Below are 24,654 nucleotides of genomic sequence, written 5' to 3' on the forward strand. Positions count from 1 at the left end.
TACAATACTATTCTGGTTGTGGTGGATTTATTTTCCAAGATGGCCCATTTTATTCTGTTGAAAGGATTACCTTCAGCTTTTGTTCTTGCCAAGGAATTCCTCGAAAATATCATCCGTTTGCATGGATTCTCATCCATACTAGTCTCCGATCGGGGAAGCCAGTTTATTTCTCATTTTTGGAAAAAGTGTTGTCAACTGGCACAAATCGACGTAAGACTCTCAACCAGCCACCACCCACAGACCGATGGTCAGACGGCGAGAACGAACCAGACCCTTGAACAATATCTACGATGTATGTTGCACCAATCGGAGGGTAATTGGAAGGATATTTTATGGGTGGCTGAATATGCATACAATAACTCGATACACTCTGGAACTGGTCAGAGCCCCTTTTATACCCTATATGGACATCACCCTCGTACTTCAGACATGGACTCACCTTTGAGCCTTGAAATGCCCGCAGTGGACCATTTGCATTTTACGATTACTCAAGCCTTCAAGGATGCAACTGCACACTTACAACATGCGAAAGGGAAATACAAAAAGAATGCGGATCTGCATCTAAGAGAGGCGCCTCCATACCAAATAGGGGATCAAGTATGGTTGGCTACCAAACACTTATCGCTCAAGGGACCTCGGACTTTTAATACAAGGTATTTAGGCCCTTATTCGATCAAAGCTATAATTAACCCAGTGGCAGTCAAGCTAGATCTACCAGCCAACATGCGGATTCACCCCGTTTTTCATGTGTCACTTTTGAAACCAGTGCAACCAGGAACCAGATTAATAAAGCCACCAGAACCAATCCAGATAGATGGGGAGCCCGAATTCGAGGTGAAGAACATTTTGGATTCTAAGATCTCAAAATCAAAACTTTTCTATCAAATTGATTGGAAGGGGTACGGGCCTCAGGAAAGGTCTTGGGAACCCAGCGACCACGTACATGCACCTCGGCTAGTAAAAAGGTTCCATCGGAATTTCCCAAACAAACCGAAACCTCCACAGGGAACGACCTTGGGAGGGGCCTTGGGGGGGAGTGCTGTCATGATGCCTACCCCCGGAGCACCAGGCCAGGCCCAGCACCCCCGGGAGCAGGCATCATGCCCCCGGGTAAAAGCCCAGCGGCCCCTTATAGGGGCTCTTTGGACTCTGTCCTGGCGCCTTTGGCGCCAGGCTCATGTTGGACATCAGTCCTGGCGCCATAGGCGCCAGGCTCATAAAGGAAAGTGTTTGGTGCACTTACCTGATGCAGACCATGCTGCATACTCACCTGATGCAGACCATGCTGCATGAAGACCCAAGCCAAATGAGGCTTAGGAGGGACTATTTTACTGAAGGGACTATTTTGTTACTTGGGTGGGGCTGTGGAAGAATACTTACCTAGGACTTCTTCCAAGGCTATTTAAGCCACGCCCGGACAGCCACACGTGCTTCACGTTGTTCTGCATCCCAGCAGCTGAACGCTCACCGTGTCTGCTCCTGCACCTAGACTCCAGCCACGCCCGCCTCGAACCTGGAACACCTGTAAGGAAAGAAGAGAAGAGAAAGGTGAAAACCAAGAACTTATTCAAACTTCTTACCTGCATCCGGAATCTTCACGCCAGCATTCTTGAAGAAAGACTTCCATTTAAAAGCATAGCGTTGCTCGATGCAGCACCGCGCTTCACTCACCTGTCCTCGAGACATCTCCCGGCTCCATCGCGGCTGTCAGCACCGGTCGCCACATCTCTGCACCTAGGGGAGAGAAGAAGAGACAAAAGGTGAGCAGAGTGAACACAGGAGGAAAGCCGAATTTTCAGCCATAATACTTACCGGCTTTTCTTGGTGAACCATTCCACATTTTGGGTCGGCGCCGCTTCGTTGGCAGGTACCGCACCCCGGCCCCTACGGGGAAAGGACAAAAGACATTACTGGGGAATTATAAAGACATTTAGAGGGGTCGCCCTCCTCACTAACTCACCTGATTTTACCATCGGCAATTTAACCCCTCAACGCATCGCCTTCGTTCTGCACCTGAAATAAAGGACAGATCACAGGTTAGGAAGACAACATAAAAAGAGGCTCACACTTGAACTTTTGAATCTTCATTCTTACGGATTTTGCCAGCGCCATTCTGAAAACCAGTGAAGTAACTGGACGAACGCGCGCCCCTGCACTAGAAGCAGGATGGAGAGTTCATCCTTCCAAACCATAAGGTGAGCTTAAACCGGGGGTTTTGGAGGAAGTCGGAGAAGAACGAAGAGGGAAAGGGGGGAGCAAGCACACTATTCTGCAGACAGTTAATCCCCTTTCTCATCTGCAGAAGGATATTCCTATGGGCCAGACAAGCAAGATTTGCGGGTCCTGTTCAATCGGTGGTCCGAGTTCTGCGCATCTCGCTTGAAGAGGCCACAGCAACCCAGACTAGACCAGCGCCTCCGTGGGAGCCAGGTGAGCATTACACAGCTTGTGGCCCCTTACAGTGGTCATGACAGTGTGAGCGTAAACAAGGACTTGCCTTCACAAGTAATGTACATACAGACCCCAGATATCTCTGGGCTTAGTCTGGGGATGTGACATCCTGCCAAATTCCATCTCCATTTTGTTATATATCTGCACGCCACTCTTCCACCCTCAGGGATTGGGTCCCGCCCTAAACCATTGCCACCTGCCTCTTGGCCAAAACAAATAGCAGCCCAACCAGTCTTCTTACCCTTTTCGGGATCTGAGCCAAATGTCACAGCAGTGCAGTCAGCGGGTTTGGGTCCACTCTGTCCCCCACTATTGCACTCAGAGCTTCAAAAATCCTTTCCCAAAACAGCAGTATTGCTGGGCAGCTCCACGCCATATGGAGAAAGTTAGCCGGGGCTGTGCCACACCTTGCACAGCTCTCCGAAGTGTCCGGGTAAAACCTATATAGTGAAGTTGGTGTATAAATGTTAAATGTTAAAGGTATTTATATCGCCAACCGTCACCAACTGAGTTGGTCCTCAGGCACTCAAGTGGATCTGTAAAACAAGAAGGCGGGTGGGTTAGGTTAGACGGGTGAAGAGGAAGTAGGAGAGTGAGAGAAATGGTGTGCTGTTGGTGGCTTCAGTTCGGTTTCCACCATGCGCTGAGATTTGGTGTGAGTCTTGGATCGGAGCAAAGCCTTTTGTGCTGTTGGTGCGGTTTATGTGTTGTTTGTTTTTTGTTATTGTGGTGTGGTGAAGTGCATGCGCTTTGCTGGGTGAGAGACGGTTGTGTGGATTTTCGGGTGAGTTAGGTATGCAGAGATTTGAAGTTGGGTTAGTGGGTTGTATGTCCTTTTTCTAGCTGATCCTATTCTATTTAACTAGCATTCCTAAGGGTAGGCTTAGTTGCTGCTTTCCTTTCTTGACCATCTAACTGTTGTGGGTGATGGCTAAGCGTGTTTCCTGCTGTATTGTATTGAACTCAGTATAATGGGATTGGGTATGTCTGGTGGTCCCCTCTGGTGTTGGTGCTGTGGATTGGCCGTCCCCTATTCCCTTGCTATCTATTTTGACTGAGGTCTGTGGGAGCTTGGGTGTAATTCGGGGCCAGGGTGCTATTAATGAATCGTCCTTGTCCTTCAGTCTTGGTCTGACTGTGTATTCGGTCTTTATTGTCATCCTATCATAGCTATCTCTCCGTTTGTGGTTTGGTATGTCGTAGAATATCTTCCTTAGCTTCTATTTGTAGTTGATTGCTTGGTTGGGTCCGGGATCGGTATCTTCATTCATCATTGTTTTAGCTATGTGTGTGCCCCTGTGGGTGGTCTCCTAGTTACGCATTGAAGAGCCAGGATTTGAGCACTTTCCTGAATAGTAGGTGGTTCCTTGTGTTACGTATGTTCTTTGGTAAGTAGTTCCACGTTTTTGGTGCTTGGTGAGAGAAAGAGGATCCTCTGAGTTTTCTTTTGTTATAGGGTTTCGGTTCAAGATGGATGTCGTTGCTTGATCTGAGCGTTCTTGTTGGGTGATGAAGGCGTAATTTGTCTCTCAGGAACTCTGCGCCTTGGTTGTGGATGGCTCTGTCCATGATGCACATTGATTTGAATTGGATTTGTTTTTTAATTGGTAGCCAATGTAGTGTTTTTAACACAGGTGTGATGTGTTCTCTTCGGGGCAGTTTGAGAAGCAAACTGGCTCCCGCATTTTGTATGCATTGTAGTTTTTTTAGAAGTCGTTTAGGCACACCCAGGCATAGGCTATTGGCGTAATCTACTCTGGACATGACGAGAGCGATGATGGTAAGCGTTTTGTTGGCGAATGACAGGAACAGTAGGATCTTTTTGCTGCTCACAGGAGAAAGAAGCATTTCTTGAGTAGAGCGTTTACTTGTGGCACTAGAGTAAGTTTGTTGTCCATCAGGACCCCCAGGTTTTTTACAGTGGACAATGGGACGGGGGTTGTACCAAGTTCCCTTAGCCAAGGGATGTAGTGGTTGTCCCCTCTGTTTTTTGTGATGATCATTATTTCTGTTTTGCCTGGGTTGATTTTGAGGTAGTTAGAGTTCATCCAGTTGAATACATCACAAAGGCAGTTCTCTAGTTTTGTGTTTTCTTCTTGTGTGTCTCGTATTTTGAAGACTATTTGTGTGTCGTCAGCATAGTTGTAGCAAGTGAGGCCGTGTCTTTTGATGATTTTGATTAGTTGAGATAGGTAGATGTTGATTAATAACGGGGAGAAGTATGATCCTTGTGGTCTACGCATGTGGATTCTCTTGGGTTGGATTTGAAAGGTTTCATCCATATGGTTTCTGTTCTGTTTATTAGGAAGGATTTGATCCACAGTAGGTCGGTGTCTGCTATTCCCAATCCTTCTAATCTTGTGATGAGGATGTCATGGTTAACTGTGTCAAATGCTGCAGAGAGGTCTAGAAGTATCAAGGCAGTACTGTTGTCTGAGTCTACGTTTGCTTTTAGGTCATCCCATATTGAGAGGAGAGCTGATTCTGTTCCTCTCATTGGTCTGAAACCAATTTGTGCTCAGTCTAGTCGGCAGTTCTCTTCTATGAATTTTTGGGTTGTTTTGTATTTGTAAGTTTCGAGTAGTCTCCAATATCCCGGGATATTGGAGATTGGTCTGTAGTTGGAGACGTCCTCCATGTTTCCTGATGTATCTTTGAGTAGCGGCCTGATTTATGCTGATTTGAAGGATTGTGTCTCTTTCCCTGTTGAGATTGAAAGGTTGAGGACATTCCTGTGGTATTCCATGGGAGTTCCTTGTTCGAGGATTGATTTCCATGTGTCCGGGGGGCAGAGATCCTCAGGGGAGCCTGTTTTGTTGCTTTGATTTACCAGTTTGATGAAAGTCTCCACTGATATTTTGGGGAAGCTTTGTAGTTTGTTTGGATGTTCCTCGTGAGGATAGGTGGGTTTGCCTTTGTTGCATAATTCCACTCCCCACCAGCAAAAATCAGCTCTCCTTCTGAGGTTCTGTGGGGACCAGGGGACATGGGTGGTATTTTTTTACTGGACATTGATGATAGATGTCTTGTAAAAAAAAAATACCATTCCTGCCTCCCTGGCCCCCCCCAGCGCATTGCATACACTCATAATCACTTTGATGTGTGCATGTGTTTGGCGCTGACGGAAACACAGGGGACAGGGATGGCATTTATTTTACTGGGCATCTATCATAGATGTCTAGTCCAAAATACCATACCTGCCCCCTGGGGACCCCAGCACATCGAATACACATATAATCACGTTTATTGTGTACATGTGTTAGGTGCTGTGGAGCCCAGGGGACAGACATGGTGTTCATTTACTGGGCATCTATGGTAGGCGTCCAGTAAAAAATACCATACCCACCCCTTGAAGCCGCAGTGCGTGGCATGCACACATAAACACATTGATTATGTGCGTATGTGTGGAGCTCGGGTCGCAGGGGACAGGCGTGTCATTTTTTTAAAATGGGCATCTATGATAGATGTCCAGTAAAAAATACCGTGCCTGAACAGTGTGTCCCCCAGCACCTCACATACACACAATCACATTCATTGTGTGCGTGTGAGGCACTGGGGCCCAGGGTTCAGGCATGGCATTTTCTACTGGGTATGCCCAGCAAAGAATTCCAGCCCAGTCCGCTGGGATTCCTAGTGCCTCACATGCAATGTCAAGCCTGACCCCTAAGCCCCCAGCACCTTGCATGTACACATTATTGATTTTCTGTGCATGTGAGGTGCTGGAGGTCAATGAGGGAAGGAATTCCATTTATTAATGGGCATCTGATAGATGTCCAGTAATAAATTGCGTGACTGGACCCCAAGCACCTCACACGCACACAATTAATGTGTGCCTGTGATGCGCTTGGGCCTCAGGGGGTGGGTATGGCAGTGTTTACTGGGCATCTATGCCCAGTAATAAATGCCATGACAGTTTCCTGGGACCCTAGCTCCTAACACACATCTGCCCCCTGCCCCCCCCAGTGGCTCACAATCATCATTAATGTGATTATGTCTGAGTGCAAGGCACTGGCACACCATGGAAGGCATGGCATTTCCTACTGGGTATGGTTGATAAAGCACACATGATAAGTGTTACTATGTAGCTAGAATGGCATTTTAATGTAGACAGTATAGCCATCTGTTATTGTGGTATGGCATTTTATATTGAGCAGCTTTGACAAAACAAGCATAATCAGTGATATTATTCTTTCTGTGGCATGACATTTTGTCTTGGGCATCTTTCATAAAGCAAGCATGATAAGTGTTAATATGTAGCTAGACTGTTATTTCAATGCAGCCAGTTCAGCCATTTCTTATTGTAGTATGACATTTTCTATTGGGCAGCTTTGATAAAGCAAGCGTGATGAGTGTTATTATGTAGCTAGACTGGCATTTTAATGCAGCCAGTCTAGCCATTTCTTATTGTGATATGACATTTTGTATTGGGAATCTTTTATAAAGGAAGCAGGATCAGTGGCATCATTCTTACTGTGATATATCAAACAAAGGTAGGACTACCATCAGTTTCTTTTTGCAGTATTCTGGGAGGAAACCTACTATCAATATATTCTGGGGTGGAGGAACAACACAATAACGTCACCCCTTTTGCAATAAAAATCAATCCAATTTTATTAAATAATCACACAAAATATGATCTTAATTAATTTCACATAAAACCAAGCTAAAAAACAACATATCACAATTATTTTATTTATTTATTTATTTAGTTGATTTAATCAAATTAATGATTTTTACAAAACATTGTAGAAGAAGAAACTGTATATCGAAAACTGTATATCGAAAAAGAAGCTGCATATCAAAGAAAGAGACTCATGTGAAGGACTATCGATGCTTTCGAAGTGTAAAAGAAGAGAACCAAGAAAACCAAGAAGAAAAACATTTTTGCAGAAGTCATTTCAGCAAACAGCGCTCTAATGGCTAAGTTTGTTGTTTGAGTAGTGATTTTGATTTCATAAAGGTAGAATAAACTTAAGAGTCTGTGTTGTGGCGATTGTCCAAGTGTTCCTTTCTCCGCTCATTAAGCGGCTCCACCACAGTTCCTCTTCCTTAATAGATATGATGCCGAAAGGTGTGGTAGCAGGAATTTCTCGCCTATTTCTTTTGTTCCTGGACAGTTTAAGAGCAGGTGGCGTATGGTTTCCACCTTTGTGTCGTTCTTACAGAAACGGCATATGTCTGAATTACTCTGTCCTGTGAGTTTTAAGATTTCGTTGGTTTCCAGTAAATTTAGACGTGCTCTCAAGAACATGTTTCTGGCTGCTTTGCTGGGGAACTTGCTCAGATAGTTTGGGGCAATGTTCAATTTACTTTGATAGGGCGGGAGAAGACTGACTGATTTTGCTTTTGCTGCATTGTCCAAGGTTTTGATCCAGTCAAGCTCGCCCATTTTCCTTTTTATTTTTGTCGGATTACAGATGAGGTCTAGCTCTGAGGAGTGAATTTCCAGTAGTTTCGTTTTGCACGCTGCTTCCCAAGATTTTAACACACTACCACGTGCGGCCAGGGTTTCAGTAAGTATAATGGCTAATATATGCGGACAGTCTGGGAGCAGCTTTTTCCTATAAAGCATCATAGATTTTATCTCCGTAATCCCTTTGAGGGAGAGAAGACCTAACTCTCTTCTGATGAGTGGCGCAGATGTTCACTTTGGAAGGCCTAATACTGTGCGCCAGAAATAGCCTTCTAACTTCCGCCACAAATGCGCTGGTGTGTGAGGGAGAGCTTCCGCTGCGTAGGTGAGTGACGGAACCACCTTCGCACGGTAAAATTTGATCATTGGTAGCAAAGAAAAATGTCCGAATTTCTTATCCAGGGCGCGGGCTTGTGCCGCTAGTTTTTTTGCTTTGTTCATTAAGCAGCTCTGCAGGGTTGCGTTGATACTGGAACAGTCCAGTGTTACTCCCAAGTATTTGAAGCTCGGGACTTTTTCTAGTGCGACCCCCTCCAGGTACCAGGATAGTTTTTCTTGTGGTCGTTTGGTTTTTTCCATAATAATAATAATAATAATAATTAGGCTTTTATATAGCGCTACAAACCCTCAGGTATCTGAGCGCTGCTTATTATTACCCACGGTGTGTGGTGCTCATTTATCGACCTCGGAAGGATGAAAGGCTGAGTTTGGCCCCGCCGGGATTCGAACCTGCATTAACAGGCTCTGCACGGGTGTCAAAGCGGGCGCTCTACTCGCTGTGCCACTTGACCGGCTCATGATCATGATCTTGGTTTTGGATACATTGATGGTTAAGTCGTTTGCTCGAGTATAGGCGGCCAAGTTGTCGAGCTGGCGCTGGAGGCCAATCGGGGTCATGTCCATTAAAATTAAATCATCCGCGTATAGTAGCCTTGTGGTTTTCTGCTTCCTCATGGACGGTGGAAAGGAGCGAATAGGTAGTTCGGAAACCTTGAAATCGCAGAGATAAGCAATAAAGAGGGCCGGGGCTAATGGGCAGCCCTGTTTCACTCCTCTACCAACTGGGATTTCTGCCGATAGCAAGCCGGCTTGATTTAGCCTCACACGCAGCTTGGTATCTTGGTGTAGTGCTTGAATCGGTTGAAGAAATTCTGTAGGACATTTCCAAAGTCTCAGTTTTCCCCACAATTCCGCTCTGTTTACTTGATCAAAAGCTTGCGCCAGATCTATGAATGCCAGGAACACTCTCGGGCCTCCTCCGAGGATTTTGCTTTTTAATGCGCTGAGGAACATGATATTTGTTGTTGTGCTGTTGTTTTTAGTGAATCCCATTTGAAACGGGTCGGCACACTCTGCATTACTTGCCCATCGCTGAAAGTGTTGCAGTAGCAGTCAGCCAAAGACCTTGCCGACAGTGTCCAAGAGTGCTATAGGGCGGTAGTTCTTTGGGTCTTCTTTGCAGCCTTTTTTAAATATGGGCACTACAAGTGATCCATGAGGATGGGATTTGCCTAGCCTCATTACATTGTTTGAAAATTTCGCTAATCAGCGTAGACCATTCTTTTGGATGTTGTTTAAGGTCAAGGTTTGTGATTCCATCCGGGCCAGGGGCTCTCGATGGTTAAAGTCTTTGAAGAACCTTAATAATCTCTGCTTCGTTGCTCAGGTCTACCCAGGGCTCCAGTTTAGTGCTGGTCTCCGGAGGGTTAGAGGCTGCGGGCGTCTGGAACAAGTTTGACTAAAAGTTCATCCAGTCTGTTTCGCAGATCGGGTTTGTTGGTGATTCCTCTAGGGGAGCAGATGTGGATCTGAGGAGGGACCAGAACTCTTGCGGGTGATGACCGCAGACCAACTTCAACATGGCTTCCGCGTCTTGTTGGTATAGGTGAATCTGATGTTGTCTGATCCAGGATTTGTAGATTAGCTGGACCCGATTGAAGCGTGTTTGATTTTCTGACGAGGGAAAAGCACGCAGTTTTCTTCTCGCTTTCCTCACTAGACGCCTTTTCACGACCAATTCTTTGCTGTACTCATGTGTAGCGAGTTTGTTTCTCCGTCTGGAGCTATTGGATTGAGATCTGACTGGCACCAGGAGAGGTTGATAGTCTGGTAGTTGCGGGTCTTTCTGTTGACCAGGCTCGCTTCCTTTACTTAAGTAATGGTACTTTATCTTCAAAATTGAAGCTGCCGATAGTTTTAGGGGGTTTTGTTGGTTGTTTGACTCCACTTGAGCAGGCATGGGTAAGTTGTGAATCGAACTAGTCTTCCATTTCAGGACCAGCAAATTGTGATCGCTCGCAGAGGACTTTAGTACTTCAAACGAGATGGTTAAAGGTGCCAGATATCTGCTGATGAAAATGTGATCGATGTCCGCATGAGAGTTGCCTCTTTCCCAGGTTGGTGGCCTCTTTTCTCTAGAGAATAGGTCGTCAGCACAGAGCAAGTCTCTGGACGACATCAGGGACAGCCACGTTGCTCCACGTTTGTTTCTGGGAGATGAAGAAGGAAGAGGAATACCAGTCGTTTCATGCGGGGAACAAGTAGCATTTAGGTCGCCACAAATAATCAACCAGGCCTCTGGACAATTCACAAGAGCTTCCTCGATAGTCTCTCCAGGCAAGGCTATGAAGGATGAATCACTCATGGCTACAGGATTCCAGTAAACGTTGATGATAATTAAGGGTTGCGGTTTGGATTTGCCCTTTTCCTCCTCAAAACTCTCCCAGCTTACTTCCGTGGCAAGCAGGTATGTAGTAGATCTCAGAGTTTTCTTGAGATGTAGTTCACAGCCACAGCGGATGGCCGTTATGAGGCCGGATGAGGGACGGCCAAGGATCCCTTTAGTTGCTGGAGCACATGCTATGTCGTATCCATCCATGGAGGGACGTTCAATCATCCAGGACTCTTGTAAGCAGCTTATATCAAAGCACCCAAGATTTAGGTCCCCTTTCTTGGTCAGATGTAAGAATCCGCGGGTGTTGGGGGGGCGCTGTTGCGCCGAACGAAGATGGCCGCCTGATGTCAGTGCTCTGAGCCGGGAGAGTTGAAGATCTCGCCTAGCACCCGTCCAGTGCACTTGTGCAGACCCACGCTTGCGGAGCGGACGTGTGAAGCCTTCCGCTATCCCCTGACTGAGACCGGTGCCCCAGCGTCGCCGGATGACCCTGGTGCGACGCCCGGCATTGAGAGCGGACGCCGGCGCTTGCCCTTCCCGGCCCGCGGCTCCGGCGCCCCCGACCCGCTCACGTAACTTTTGAGCGCGGCGCGGTGGGCCTCGGTGGGGGAGGGGCGCTGTGCCTCCATCTGACCTCCTCTGGAAACGGGCCCTGTGCGGCCGCGGACGGTGTCTCTGGGCCCCGCCGGCGCTTCGTCCTGCTGCTGTCTTCGCGCCTTCCGCCTACGGAACTCTGGGACGCCGGGTGGCGTCGGCGCCTCCGATTCTGGCTCCGGTGGAGCACCTGCCATCACTGCGATCCCGGCTCCACCGTCGAGTTGGTGCCCTTCCTCCGCTGCCCCCCTCCTGTCGCCGTGGAGGCCACTTCGAGGACCAGGTAGGGGGGTGCGGGGGGTAGCTCTGCGCTGTGACCGGCTGGCGGGTGCCTGATCCTCCGGGTCCGGCTCTCCTCACTGGCTGGGGACGCGGTGCTGCGGCGGCCGGCCCCGCTGGTCCACTCATCGCCCCGATCCGGAGGACCCATTGACCCGCGCCTCGGTGTGGGGGCGGCCGCCCTGAGAACTTCCTTGTGCCGTTGTTGGCCCCGTGGATCTGCCCGGCCGGCTCGCCCGCATCCCCCTGATTTGCGCTTCTGACTCTGGGTGGACTGGCGGCGGGGTGAGGAGCATAACCCGGCCTCTTGCGACGGCGGCCCAGGTGGCCCTGAGCTCTCTCGAGCCACACAAGGCGCCAAGAGCACCCATCAACTTGCGGTGGACAATTGTCAACAAATTCATCCCCCCGAGGTGTGAGTTGGGCATCCGCCTTGGCCAGAGATATTGGGGCTGGACCTCTGGTAGCCGGATTGCCTGGTATTCCCCCCCCTGCCTGGCCCCGCGTCACCCGCCCCTGAGCTCCCCCATAGTTGCATTGATTCAGCTGTCCCGGGGTCTGGCGCTGGTCTTGAGGGCGCGGGTGCCCGGTTCGGTTGACCGCGGTGTCAATGCTTATGCGGGCCTCGACGGGTTCAGCCTTATCATACTAGCAGATGTTCTCCGCCTGAGACTAGGGGCTGTTGGTGGTGGTCCCAGCTCCAGTTCTACAGCTCCCGTGCTACTCCCTCCCACGCAGAGGCCTCCCCCTGTCCTTGCGGGTGCGGACGAGCGCTCCCTTGGTGGCGCTGCACGCGGCCCCGTCATCAACATGACCAAGGGGGCTGGAGCTGGCAAGAAACAAAGTTCGCTCAACATGTTTGCAAAAACTCCGTCCAAGGCACCCCCCGACCCGCCTGAGGAGACACCCATGGTCTCGACGCCTTCTACCTCGGATGACTCACAGAAGATGCTTGAGTACATGAAGGAGGGATACACCGCACTGCACACCAAGTTGGACGACATGAGTGGAACCATCTCGTCTATTAAAGCCCATATGGAAAGAACGGACGGCCGGGTCGCCGAGGTTGAGACCAGGGTGGGTGTCGCGGAGGATGACCTGCTGTCGCTGCGGGCTGCAGTATCTACACTCACTAATCGTGTCTCAGCGGTGGAGAGGAAGAATGATGACCTAGAATCTCGCTCTAGGCGAAACAACCTGCGTATCATTGTCGTTCCGGAGGACAGTGTCAAAGAGCCCATGGAGGACTATGTTGAGCGTATCCTTTTAACTGTACTTGATGCCCCGCAGCTCTCCTCACACTTTGCGGTCGAAAGGGCACATCGATCTCTCACTGCTAAGCCTAAGCCGGGCGCGCCTCCCCGACCCATCATCGTCAGGATCCTAAATTTTCGGGATCGAGACGCATTGCTGCGTGCAGCCAGAGCCAAGGGTGAGCTGCGCTTTGGCTCGGCAAGAATCCATCTGTACCCCGACTTCTCGGTCACGGTTCAACAGGAGCGCAGAACCTTTCTTGCTGTTAAAAAGAGACTCCGTGACCTGGGGGTTAAATACTCTATGCTTTTCCCGGCGAAATTAAGGATTGAACACTTGAATCAGACCTTCTTCTTCACCATCCCAGAGGAGGCATCGAAATTCATTGACGAACACTTTCCAGGCTGATGACTGTTTCCGCACTCATAGTATGGGGCGCCCGGAGGTGGCCCCCCAGCACATGACGTTGGCAGTAAAGGTTTCACCACCGCCAGGTCCCCTATGATATTCGGGATTTCAGCTGACTTTTGATCACCGGTTTTGATCTCGCTGTCTCCAGTGCCCCCCCCTCGGGGGTCCACCACTTGCTTATAAATGACTCTATTAAGCTGGAGCGGCTTGGTCCCTGCGGGGCCCCCGGCGCGCAGGCTGTGGCGCAGTTGACCACGGGCACGAGGCCCCACTCTGGGCACGAGGGATTTTCGGCTCGCCTCGGTCTGGTTGCCGGGGCCCCCTTGACTGTTGCATTCTCCTTGATTTGTTGATTGATCTGTTAGCTTATACAGCACCTTAGATCTTGAGCCGCTCCGATCCCGATATTCTGTACCCATACGGCTCCCGTACACTACCACTATGTTTTGTTACTTACTACTATTGCACTGTGTAACATCCTTAAGCTCTCCCCGGTTTCAGCATGACATCGCTAGGCTGACTTGCAGCCCCCCAGGCGTAGATGCCTAGTATTTTGTTGGTCTTGTTGTTAATGGGTTTGGGTTTCTTCCCTCGAGTTTTGGGAGGGATGTAGGTGGGGGGGGTGGGGGGAGGGGTAGTTAATGTTGAAAATGACTCGGCAACCACTAGGGGCACCACATGCTATACAGCACTACATCACACACTCACGACTGGGGATCCCTCCACGTCGGGATCCGTAGAGTTTCTCCTTTTTGTTAATGCACTACAGTTATTGTATCAATATCCCCAACTAAATGGCAAGTAAGGCCCTGACGTTCATGAGCTGGAACGTTCGTGGTTTAGGCAATCATAAAAAAATGCGCCAGATACAATTATACGCAGAACGCCACGGGGTCAAAATTCTCTGCTTACAAGAAACCCATGCCCGCTCCGAGCAATGTGATCGGTTTGCAAAACAGTGGGGTTCCCAAAGATATTATACTAACTATTCTACCCAGAGCCGCGGCACACTCACTCTAATACACAGAAGTTTGAAATTTGTGTGCAATCACTCACGTATAGACCCCCTTGGCAGATATGTCCTGCTCGTTGGTACACTACAGTGTCAAGAGGTGGCCATCCTAAACATCTACGGTCCCAACGTTGACGATCCAGACTTTTATTTACACCTAGTCTCGCTCCTGGAGGGATTTCCCCTGATCCCGATCATATGGGGAGGAGACTTTAATACTATTCTGGATGTCACCCTAGACAGATCGGGCACGCGGCCTCGCCAACTCTCCAGAGCGGCCCACACCATACTTACTATTCTGCCACATCTGACACTGGTTGATTCCTGGCGGTTAACAAACCCTGATGTCCGGGAATACTCATATTATTCCACAGTCCACGACTCCCACTCCAGAATAGATAGATGGCTCATCACTGACAGGTTAGTCAGGTCACTGTCTCACCAGGGTATCCTTCCCAGAACACTATCTGATCACTCGCCTATCGTCATCTCGCTAGAATGGGGTCCTGACGCCAATAGACCTAAGTTGTGGAGGTTAAGCTCACACACGCTCCTTGACCAGGCCTTTACGGCCGAACTTGAATTGGCCATTGAAGAGTTCTTTGAACTCAACACTGGTTCGGTGACAACTTACTCCATGCTCTGGGAATCATTCAAGGCATACACGAGGGGTGTGGCTATCTCCAAGGGAAGCGGCATTCTTAAAAGGATCAGCGCGGACATCTCCGTTAGTGAATCAACCCTCGCCGGTCTTGAGGCTCAATACGCTCTTAACCACTCCTCGAGCACTCTTTCGGCCCTGGGATCGGAATTAGATAACTTTCGGGCCCTTGCAGAGCGTGAGGTCAAATTCCTATAGTCCCCATGCTTGGCGAGGAAATACGGCGAAGGTGAACGCCCCGGCCGTATGCTAGCCAGGATGCTCCGTCGCGAACTCGGTGCCCCCAATATTCCGCCTATAGCAAGATCGGACGGCTCCATGGCTCAGTCCCCACAGGACATCAACTCCGAATTTCTTGCATTTTATACATCTCTATACTCCGAGACCAATGACCCCCCTATTTCGGAAATAGATTCCTTTCTAGATTCTCTCCCTCTATCCGTTTTATCTTCCGAGGCTGGTGCCTCTCTGGAGAGTCCTATCACGTCTGAGGAGATCACCGAAGCCATCGAATCACTGGCATCTGGCAAGGCCCCTGGCCCGGATGGATTACCCATTGAATTTTATAAGCAATACAAGTCACTGCTGGTCCCGCACTTGTTGGGCCTCTGGGAGGAATCTTGCGAAAAGGGTATACTCCCCCCCTCTCTTCGGGAGGCAGTGATAATGGTTCTCCCCAAACCGGGCAAGCCCCCATCCCAGTGCAGCTCATACCGCCCCCTCTCGTTGATTAACAGCGATGTAAAAGTGTACGCTAAACTGTTAGCCAACCGTTTAGCCCCTATTCTACCCCACATTATTCATCCTGATCAGGCAGGGTTTGTCCCTGGAAGGTCCACATCCTTAAATTTAAGAAGACTCTTTAATGTGATTAGTAGGGTCGGCCCCACCACGCAGACGGTAGCAGCCACTTTGGACATGCAGAAGGCCTTCGACTCGGTTTCCTGGAAATACTTGTGGCGGGTCCTTGTGAAATGTAAATTTGGGCACAATTTCCAAACCTGGGTTAAGCTGCTTTACACCTCCCCTTCAGCTAGAGTCCGCACTGAGGACAGATGCTCCGCCCCTTTCCAGATAGCCAGAGGAACACGCCAGGGATGTCCTTTCTCTCCACTAATCTTTGCCGTAGCCATTGAACCATTTGCTGACATGATTCGCCAGGCACATGCCCATAGGGGATTACGCACAGCCGGTCAGGCTGACATAGTCTCTCTGTATGCAGACGATGCCCTGCTGTATATTCGCTCACCAGACATTAACCTTGCTCCTATCCTCGCTGACGTCGCCAGATTTGGCGACATATCAGGATTAAAAGTGAACTGCTCCAAATCCACGCTGTTCCCGCTTACTGAATGCACGTATCCTCCCCCTGATCTGTTGGGTTTCTCCTGGTCTCAATCTAGTTTCACATACTTGGGGGTGGAGGTGTCCCGATCCATAACAAGGCTGCGCGAGGACAACTACTCGAACTATCTAACGGCCCTGTCCGGTAAGACGTCTAATTGGAACAAGCTCCCCATTTCATTAGCAGGTAGGATCAGCATCCTTAAAATGGTAGTATTACCCCAACTTTTATACCGTTTCACCAATCTACCTGTATGGCCAGGCGATATATTCTTTAAGTCACTACGTCACATTACAAACTCCTTCCTTTGGCACTCAGGTGCGGTTAGGCTTAAACTTTCTACGCTTACCACACCGAAAGAATTTGGGGGGTTTGGCGCACCGGATTTCTTGAGGTATTGGGTGGTGGCTCAATCACAATTCGCCTCCCATTGGTTTAATACCATCGATCCCCCCCGCATGTCCGACTCGAGAGGTTATCTGCTGCTGACCGAGTGCTAGGTTCCCTCATTCTTAAACCTATACCAGCTGACCCCGACTCGGCGGACCCAGTGACATGCACCTCCTTAGCGCTCACTAAACTTTGGGCCCTGGTTACCACACCACGGCCATTCCATGGAGACCTACCGCTTTGGAACTTTCTCCCTGATGTATTACCCATCCCGCCATCCACTGTAACCCGTTGGGCTGAAGCCGGCTTCCTGTCGCTCCGCAATATTTACGAGCAGGGCAATTTCGTCGAGTGGGCGGACCTCCCCCCATCCCTCAAGCGCCGCCCCACTGCATGGCTACAATTTTCTTCCCTTCGCAGGAATCTCAAATTCAGATACCCTGATTTTCCCACAATACCGCCTGATGACTCCATAGTGGCGGAACTCTGCTCATACCTATCCTTTAGGGGTAAAGTCTCGAGACTATATGCACTGGTGCAATCTAGAGCTGTCCCGGCCTTCACTAAGCTGATTCACAGTTGGGAGGTCGACCTCGAGGTGGAGATCAGTGACGAGAGGTGGTCCCGAATGTGTGCTCGCACTCAGGATGTCTCCTATAACTCAAAATTTAAGCTTATACAGTTTAAGATTCTCCATAGGTACCATCACACACCTAAGAGACTGCACCGTATGTTCCCGGATTCCCCCTCCAGCTGCCCCAGATGCGGCATGGAACAAGCAACCTACATCCATATGCTATGGCACTGCCCACTCCTATCGCAATTCTGGACCGAGATTTGCTCCACGCTATCAGACATGCTGGGACTCCCCATTGCCCCCACCCCACTACACTGTCTCTTTCACGAATTCCCCCGGCTGGGCCCGAAAGCCAGGAGGCTTGCGGGTCTCTGTATGTTGCTGGCGGTCCGCTGCATTCTGTTATGCTGGCTCCGTGCCAGACCACCTATATATTCACAATGGCTTAGAGCAGTTACGTGGGCTCATGACACTGAGGAAACCTGGAGTGCAATGCAACATCCGCATTGTCGGCCAATAGATGTCTGGCAAAGCTTCCGGGATTACATGGCCTCCTTGCCTTCTCCTTCATGCACAGCTGGTGTCTTTCCTAAAAATGTATAATGAAGTGTATAATATGCTCAGCTGTACGAATGATTTTTTCATATGCTGATATCTAGATGGATCTATGAGTTCTCGCTTCACTGCCCCAAAAGTTGAACAGTCGTGTGTTGATGTTGATGCATATTTATGTATATTTACTCTTGATGTCTTAGCTGCCATGTGGCCGGCCCAGGCCCTGTCTCCTCAGGTGTGTTGTCTAGTGAAACAATAAAAACAAGTTTAAAAAAAAAGAATCTGCGGGTGTTCCATGACCCCAAAGACAACTCTGCTTTCCCAGAGGTTTGTCTGATAGAAAGGGGTATGGAGAGGTGCTTGGCAGGTTGCTATTTGTTCTTACTGAGCGTGAGGGCCTTTGGAAACCAGGCCCATAGTTGCGATAATGGGGCTTGTTTGAGAGTTTGTTGAAAGCCTAGATCCTTTGAACCAAGGGATTGGTTTACAGTCCGTTGAATTTTTGCCATAGGGCCGACAGGGCGTCTGCCTATTCCTATGGGATCTTCATAGGCAATTTCATTTCTTGTGGCATCTTTCGTGGGTAGACGAGTCTCTGCTTCACGACGAGAGCTCGGGGGCGAACCCTGTATATAGAGGTCCTGAGAAGGTGGTTCGTTGATTTGAACTATCTGTTCCGGGCCCCTCGACTCTGTAGTTTCCCCAGATGATTTTGGTTTGCTGCTAGGGTTTGTTGAATGGGAAAGTTTATTAGACCCAGCCGTCTCAGATGGTTTTCGTGGTGAGGCAGATAGTGCACTCTCTTCAAGTTCGAACAGGTCAAATCCCAGCTTTAGTACATTTTCGGCTGCCTCAGAGATCCTAACTTTTGCCCAGTTTGTATGCACATGCAGGTAGGCACTGGCAATTTTACCTTCGTGGAACGGTTCTACCCGGGCTAGGTCTTTTGTTTAAACTCTACGTAGCGACAGCACACATTTAAAAAGTTGTAGTAGGAAACCTCGGTTCAGTATCACGTATTTTTTGTTATCCGGCAGTTGTTCAATCTTGAAGTTGCGTTCTGTTTTGAAGCTAAGGGCCGATCTCCTAGGAGCTTGCTTTGGACTAGATTTGGACCTATCGCAATTAGAGAAAAACCTATTAAATATTTAAGTGCTGAAGTGACTCTTCACACCCTGTCCCAACTCTCTCAAATGCAAATTATAGATAAGAGTTATCAGACCGAGTGAGGACTTAAATCATCGATCCTCTCTACTGCTCAACGTGTTTCTGTTCTTCAGTCCTCACAGTGGTGAACATTCTTCGGGCGCGGTTATCTAGGTCACTATTCATGTTTCACAGTTCTTGAATAAATATACAATTCTAAAAACTTCTTCTTCCAGAGGTCCTCCCTTGTACTTCAAAAAAGGACACAACATGCGTTGGCTCTAAGTGCTATTTATTAATTGAGCGTGGCATGACCACATATACTCCCCCTCAGTGAGTTCAATTACCTTTCAGGGAGTCCTTGGCGATGTGCTCCAGAGCCAGGTGTATCAGTCACCATACATATGCTCATGAACTTTTTCACCTGTGGAAAAACATGCATATTATGCGTGAGTCAACTTTACTGGGCTCATATTGTAACTACAAACATGGTTCTCCTAAATTCATTACTCAGACTTTCTACTGTGTATAAAATTCTGGTAATAGCACCAAATGCTTACATCATTTGTATGGGATAGCAGAGAAGCACACGTTCTGTTTGCCCGGGAATACACAAGATTCTGGCCAGCGGAACTAATTCCAAGATGGGCACCGGTTCTAGATAGGGACCATAGAGTTGTTGTTTTTCAATAGGTATGTAGAGTGAGATAAGAGGACATTTGCCAATACAAGGGAGATGCGGGCAATGGTAGAAGGCAGTCTGGCGGCGAGGTAAGCGGAGACACTCGTAAAGTTTACAATGGGTTTTCATGTGAATATGTGGGTGAGATAGATGAGTGGTTTTCTAGTTCCGCACCTACCCCATTAGAACGTTGCATTTCATCCTCTCCTGATTTACTATGTAACATCAACTGAAATGGCAACCCTTTCTTGATTTCCTATCTAACAATGACTATCTTTAATGCTAGATAAGCATTTATTCTTTTTGTCATGATCACTATGTACCCCTTCATCCCCTTCCCGCCTTCCCTCTTATGAGTGTTATGTCCCGTTCTTGTCTTGTTCGTTTTTTCGTTTCATTGTCATTTGTATTGTCACACACCCTCCTCTTTTATTTAAAAAACTTTCAAGCTAGGTTACCCAGATTTTTATATATACTAGCATCTATTTACGCTAAATATTAGTTTATAAATGGATTCTGCTGTTTTTTATTCACATATTTTTGATATATTTCACATATCCTTAATGATTATCAATTGCCATGTATGTTTACTTCCTTTAATAAAATCTTTAAACTAAAAAGAACTGCTGTCTCCTTGTGTGCTTTGCCTCGCTCAGAGTGTGCTCTCCTGCTCTGCCTTTTGTCCATGTGGGGAAGTGTAATTGAAGGCAGGTGTGATGGCCGTGTCCTGGCGACCTGGATGACAGATCCCCGGGAACTAGCGGGTGAGAAACCTTTAGGTTTCTCACATGACCTAGATAACAGCTCCTGAAGAATGTTCACCACTGTGAGGGTTGAAGAACAGAAACATGTTGAGCAGTAGAGAGGATAGATGATTTAAATAGAAGTCTCGAACTGAGAACTCTTATCTATAATTACTATTGAGAGAGCTGGGACAGGGTATGAAAAGAGTCACTTGAATCCTTTAATATTTTGTAGGTGTTTTTGTAATTGTGATATGTTGTGTTTTAACTTGGTGTTATGTGAGATGAATTAAGATCATGTTTTGTGTCATTATTTAATAAAATTGGATGTTTTATCGCAAAAGGGGTGACATTATTGTGTTCTTCCTCCACCCCACAATATATTGATAGTAGGTTTTTCTCCCTGAATACTGCAAAAAAGAGACTGACTGTAGTTGTACCCTTTTTTGATAAATTAGATCTCTTCCGGGCACAGGTTGGACTGGTACACATCCCTATTTAGAGGGTGTGGTCCAGAGTTTCTTTGTGTACCATGGATTATTCTTACTGTGGCATGACATTTTGTATTGGGCATCTTTGATAAAAAATAATCATAACTGTTATTATGTAGCTAGACTGGCACTTTTATGCAACAAGTCTAGCCTTTTCTTATTGCGGTATGATGTTTTGTATTGGGCATGTTTGATGAAGCAAGCATGATAAGTTTTATTATGTGGCTCGACTGGCCTTTTAGTGCAGCCAGTTTGGACATGGTTTCATACTTTGGCATGCATTTTTAATGGTAGAGCCAACTGCCATATGTTCTTACATAGGGATACTTCCATATATTATCAGAACAAACATGGGCATGTTTTTTTATAGTATCATTGCTGGTATTATGCACAAAGCAAACATGAGCATGTTCTTATATGGGAATACTAGGGTATAATGGTGGTCAGCATTGAAATCTATGGGCACAGCCAGTATGAAAATGTTTTATACTGGCACATATTGTGGGAAAAGGACATGTGTTGCAGAAATGCTCCTGTGCACTGTTGGTGACTTGCATCTATTGGATGTTTTCATGAGTTACCCCACAAAACCAATTGAAAACTGTTTGGCATTTTACCCAATTTTTCTAAAAAAAAAGTGTGCTCTAGAATGCACAATTTTAGCCCATTATTGTATCAAAATTCTGGGGGTGATAACCCGCCACACCCACGAAGCACCCTTTATTGGTGCGGGCTCCCTCGCTATGCTCGGTCGCTGTGGCATATCTGGGACATATATTTACGCCCCTCCATTTCTAAAATTCACCAGCTGCCACTGCGGGGCTCTCCCATTGAGGGAACTGTACCCCTCCAGAGAAGTGTAGTATGACCCCCTCGAAAGGACCTGCACCACTGTTGACAATTGCTGGTGTTCTAACTTTAAAATGAAGGAAATGCAGATACCCAAAGCCTCACATTACCTGCCCACTTATCACATTGTGTGTGCTAGGGTACGTGGGTTAGTATGTTTAGTGATGTGAGACATCATTTAATAAGGCCTCTGTGGGCAATTCCCTGCTCTACCATTAAGGCCACTGGTGCATGTTAGGCCCCCGCCAAGGGCAGTGACGAGGAGGGGCTGAGGGTAGGGGGGGGCGGCTGCTTGAGCATTTCACAGAGTCTGGAAATTCACGCAAATGCCTATTTTTTATAACATAAACCATTGTCTGGAATGAGCCACTGAAACACGATTATGAGATGAGTAACGTTCCAGGCAAGCGGGCGAGGGGGCATATTGCCCCCTCCCCTGCCGTAATCTCTCCCTTCAGCTATTCTGGCTTTTTGGAGCGATGAATGGTCATTTTTTCCTTTGGGGAAACAGTGACAATGGTGCATGTTACGGAGCTGACATCAGTGCAGCCCAGCAGTGGAGGGTGAGGCTGGGGCCCCCAAAAGGGGAGCACAGGCTCCCTCCCTCGCTAGGAGAGAGGAAACGTGGAAGGCGGAGACCAGGATGGAAGAGCAGAACTGGGGAATGTGGAGAAAGTGAGCAAAGAAAGCAGAAGAGGGAGAAGAAAAGTGAAAACGAGGGCGGATACAAAATGGACAGGGAAATGAAATAGGAGGAGCAACTCGAGGGATGGTGGAGAAAGGGAAGAGGAAGCAGGGAAAGAAAGGGGAGCTGCAGAAATAAAGGGAGAAAAATAGAAGAGGAGGCAGAGTACGGAAAAAAGACGGGCGGAGGAGAGAGGGGGAGTTGAGCAGAGGAAGTGCGAGGTGAGCAGTGGAGCCGGAAAGGGACGCGTAGAGAAAGGGAAGAGGGGGTAGATAATGATATCAAGGCAGATTCATGGAAAGGAAGCGGAGAAAGGTAAGGGAAGGGGGATATAGACAAGGTTAAGGACAGAGAAAGAGACGGGGAAATGGAAAGGAGCAGAAAAAAGTGGCAGTGGAAAGACAAGGGGGCAGAGAAAGGGAAGCAAGGGAGTACAGAAAGGTAAGTGGGGACAGAGACAAGAAAAGGGGGTTTGAGAAATGGGAGTGGAGAAAGGGGAGATTTGAGTTTAGAAAGGGGAAGGGGAAGTGGCAGGGGGAGAGCCAGCCACAAACATGTTTGGAGGGAGGGGGTGGGTGGCAGGTCTGAAAGCTGGTAATAACTGTGGCCATTAAACCTATTGAGCTGTTGATCCCCACCCCGAGCCCAGGAAGCGGAATCAATTTTACGGCATCCTGTGGCCCATTAAGGCATCTTTCAGCCCAACTCACTAGGAGCATTTCCAGGATTGTGTAACAAGTGGGGCCTGGAGCTAATGTAGTAAGGCTCCCTCTAAGGGGAACCTGAAGAGGGAACTGGGCTTGTTCTGCCCCCCGGCCGAATCCGCAGGAGCTACTGAGCATGGCAAGAGAGACAAAGGTGTAACTAAGGAGTTAAAATGGTGAATTTTACAGTACACTTGCTGTGATGCATTAGGTAACAAGCTACACAGTTTACAATCGGTTTTGTGGGGTGAGACATGAAAAAAGTCCATTAGATGCCAATTGATCAACAATGCAGAGGAGCATTTTCAAATACAGAGTAGTCTTCAACTGGATGACAACCTGAAAATCGACCCAGGAAAGACAGAAATCATGATCATATCCAAAGACCAGGAAAACGAAACCGCCGTCCCGTGGCCAACTGAAATCGGAACCGCACCATCACCATCTAAGGTAGTAAAAAATCTGGGGGTCCTGATGGACAACGCCCTAACCTTAGAACCGCAAATAAATGCAAGTGTCAAGAAGTGTTTTTTCCTCCTCCACACGGCAAGAAGAATCCTACCTTTTCTCTCCTTCACGCACAAAACACTCACTATCATCTCCCTCATCATGTCAAAAGTCGACTATGCAAACAGCCTATACAGCGGAATACCAGAATACCTCCTGAAGAAACTACAACGGATCCAAAATACAGCTGCAAGACTACTCCTCAAACTATCAAGAAGAGAGCACATCACTCCTGCCCTAAAAACACTACACTGGCTCCCAATAAAACATCGCATCACCTTCAAAACAATGTGCATAGCGCACAGGGCAATCAGCGGACAAGGAGCAGAATTCCTACAAAAGAAAATAACAATCTACAAGCCAACGAGACTCCCCAGATCAAGCAACGAAATCCGCCTGTAACCAAAACCATACCTCAAGAAAAAACTTGGAGGCACCTCCTTCTACCACTTAGCGGCAAAAACCTGGAACAACATCCCAAAAGAAATAAGAAACACCAAAGATCACCTAAAATGTAGGAAATTACTAAAAACCTGGCTATTCAACACCACAGACTCAAACTGAAAACGGAAACAGAAAGGAAAAGGGATGACTAGACTAAACTAGACATGGACAGCTCCCAGAACCCACTGGGAAGCTCCCGTGGCACCCGGACGAGTCTAACCGGGTAGATTGCAACACCTGCGACACCCATGGAGACGGAATCAACAACCCTACCCTAATCTCACCCAACATACGCACTCGCCCTTTAGTTGCCACCAGGTACCACAGTGTTTGGAATTGTCGGGATATTGGCAGTCACCACAATAGCTGAGCTGTGGACGTAGTAGGTGCATTGGCTGTATGAGTGGGATGGGAAGATAGGTAGCGCTGTGAGGTAGGCTGAGGGAGGTTGGGGCCAGATGTGAAAGAGACCTTGAAAGCTGGATGGACCCAGATCATGACAGAGGCATAAGGGTGCTACCGAAACCCATCTGGGGAGAATACAGAAACCCACCGCCTCATGTCAGGATAGAGATGCCAACTAATCAACTGCACTAACAATTTCCCCCTCTGCATACACCTCTCAAACTCCAAACCAAACACAACCACAAACCTACAGCACAACTAACCGCACAAACTTCACTACATGGCAACAACAAAACAAAAAACACACATAGACTCGCACAACAGTACACAACGACTACCGGCCGTGAAAAACCCCAGGCCCAGCCAACTGACCCACTGGGCT

At 48.0% G+C, this 24,654-nt stretch overlaps 1 protein-coding gene across 2 annotated transcripts in view; it reads right to left on the minus strand.

The window, feature by feature from the left end:
• Nucleotides 1-24,654, minus strand: part of CSTPP1 (centriolar satellite-associated tubulin polyglutamylase complex regulator 1) — a 1,657,587-nt gene that overhangs the window by 1,575,499 nt on the left and 57,434 nt on the right. For both annotated transcript variants that reach the window (XM_069623190.1, XM_069623189.1), the window contains exon 2: nucleotides 19,110-19,186. The gene's annotated coding sequence lies outside the window, so the exon portion shown is untranslated. The remainder of the gene's footprint in view (nucleotides 1-19,109; nucleotides 19,187-24,654) is intronic.

This window comes from Ambystoma mexicanum, chromosome 11 (assembly GCF_040938575.1).
Source record: "Ambystoma mexicanum isolate Mex_15411 chromosome 11, UKY_AmexF1_1, whole genome shotgun sequence".
NCBI classification, from domain to species: domain Eukaryota; kingdom Metazoa; phylum Chordata; class Amphibia; order Caudata; family Ambystomatidae; genus Ambystoma; species Ambystoma mexicanum.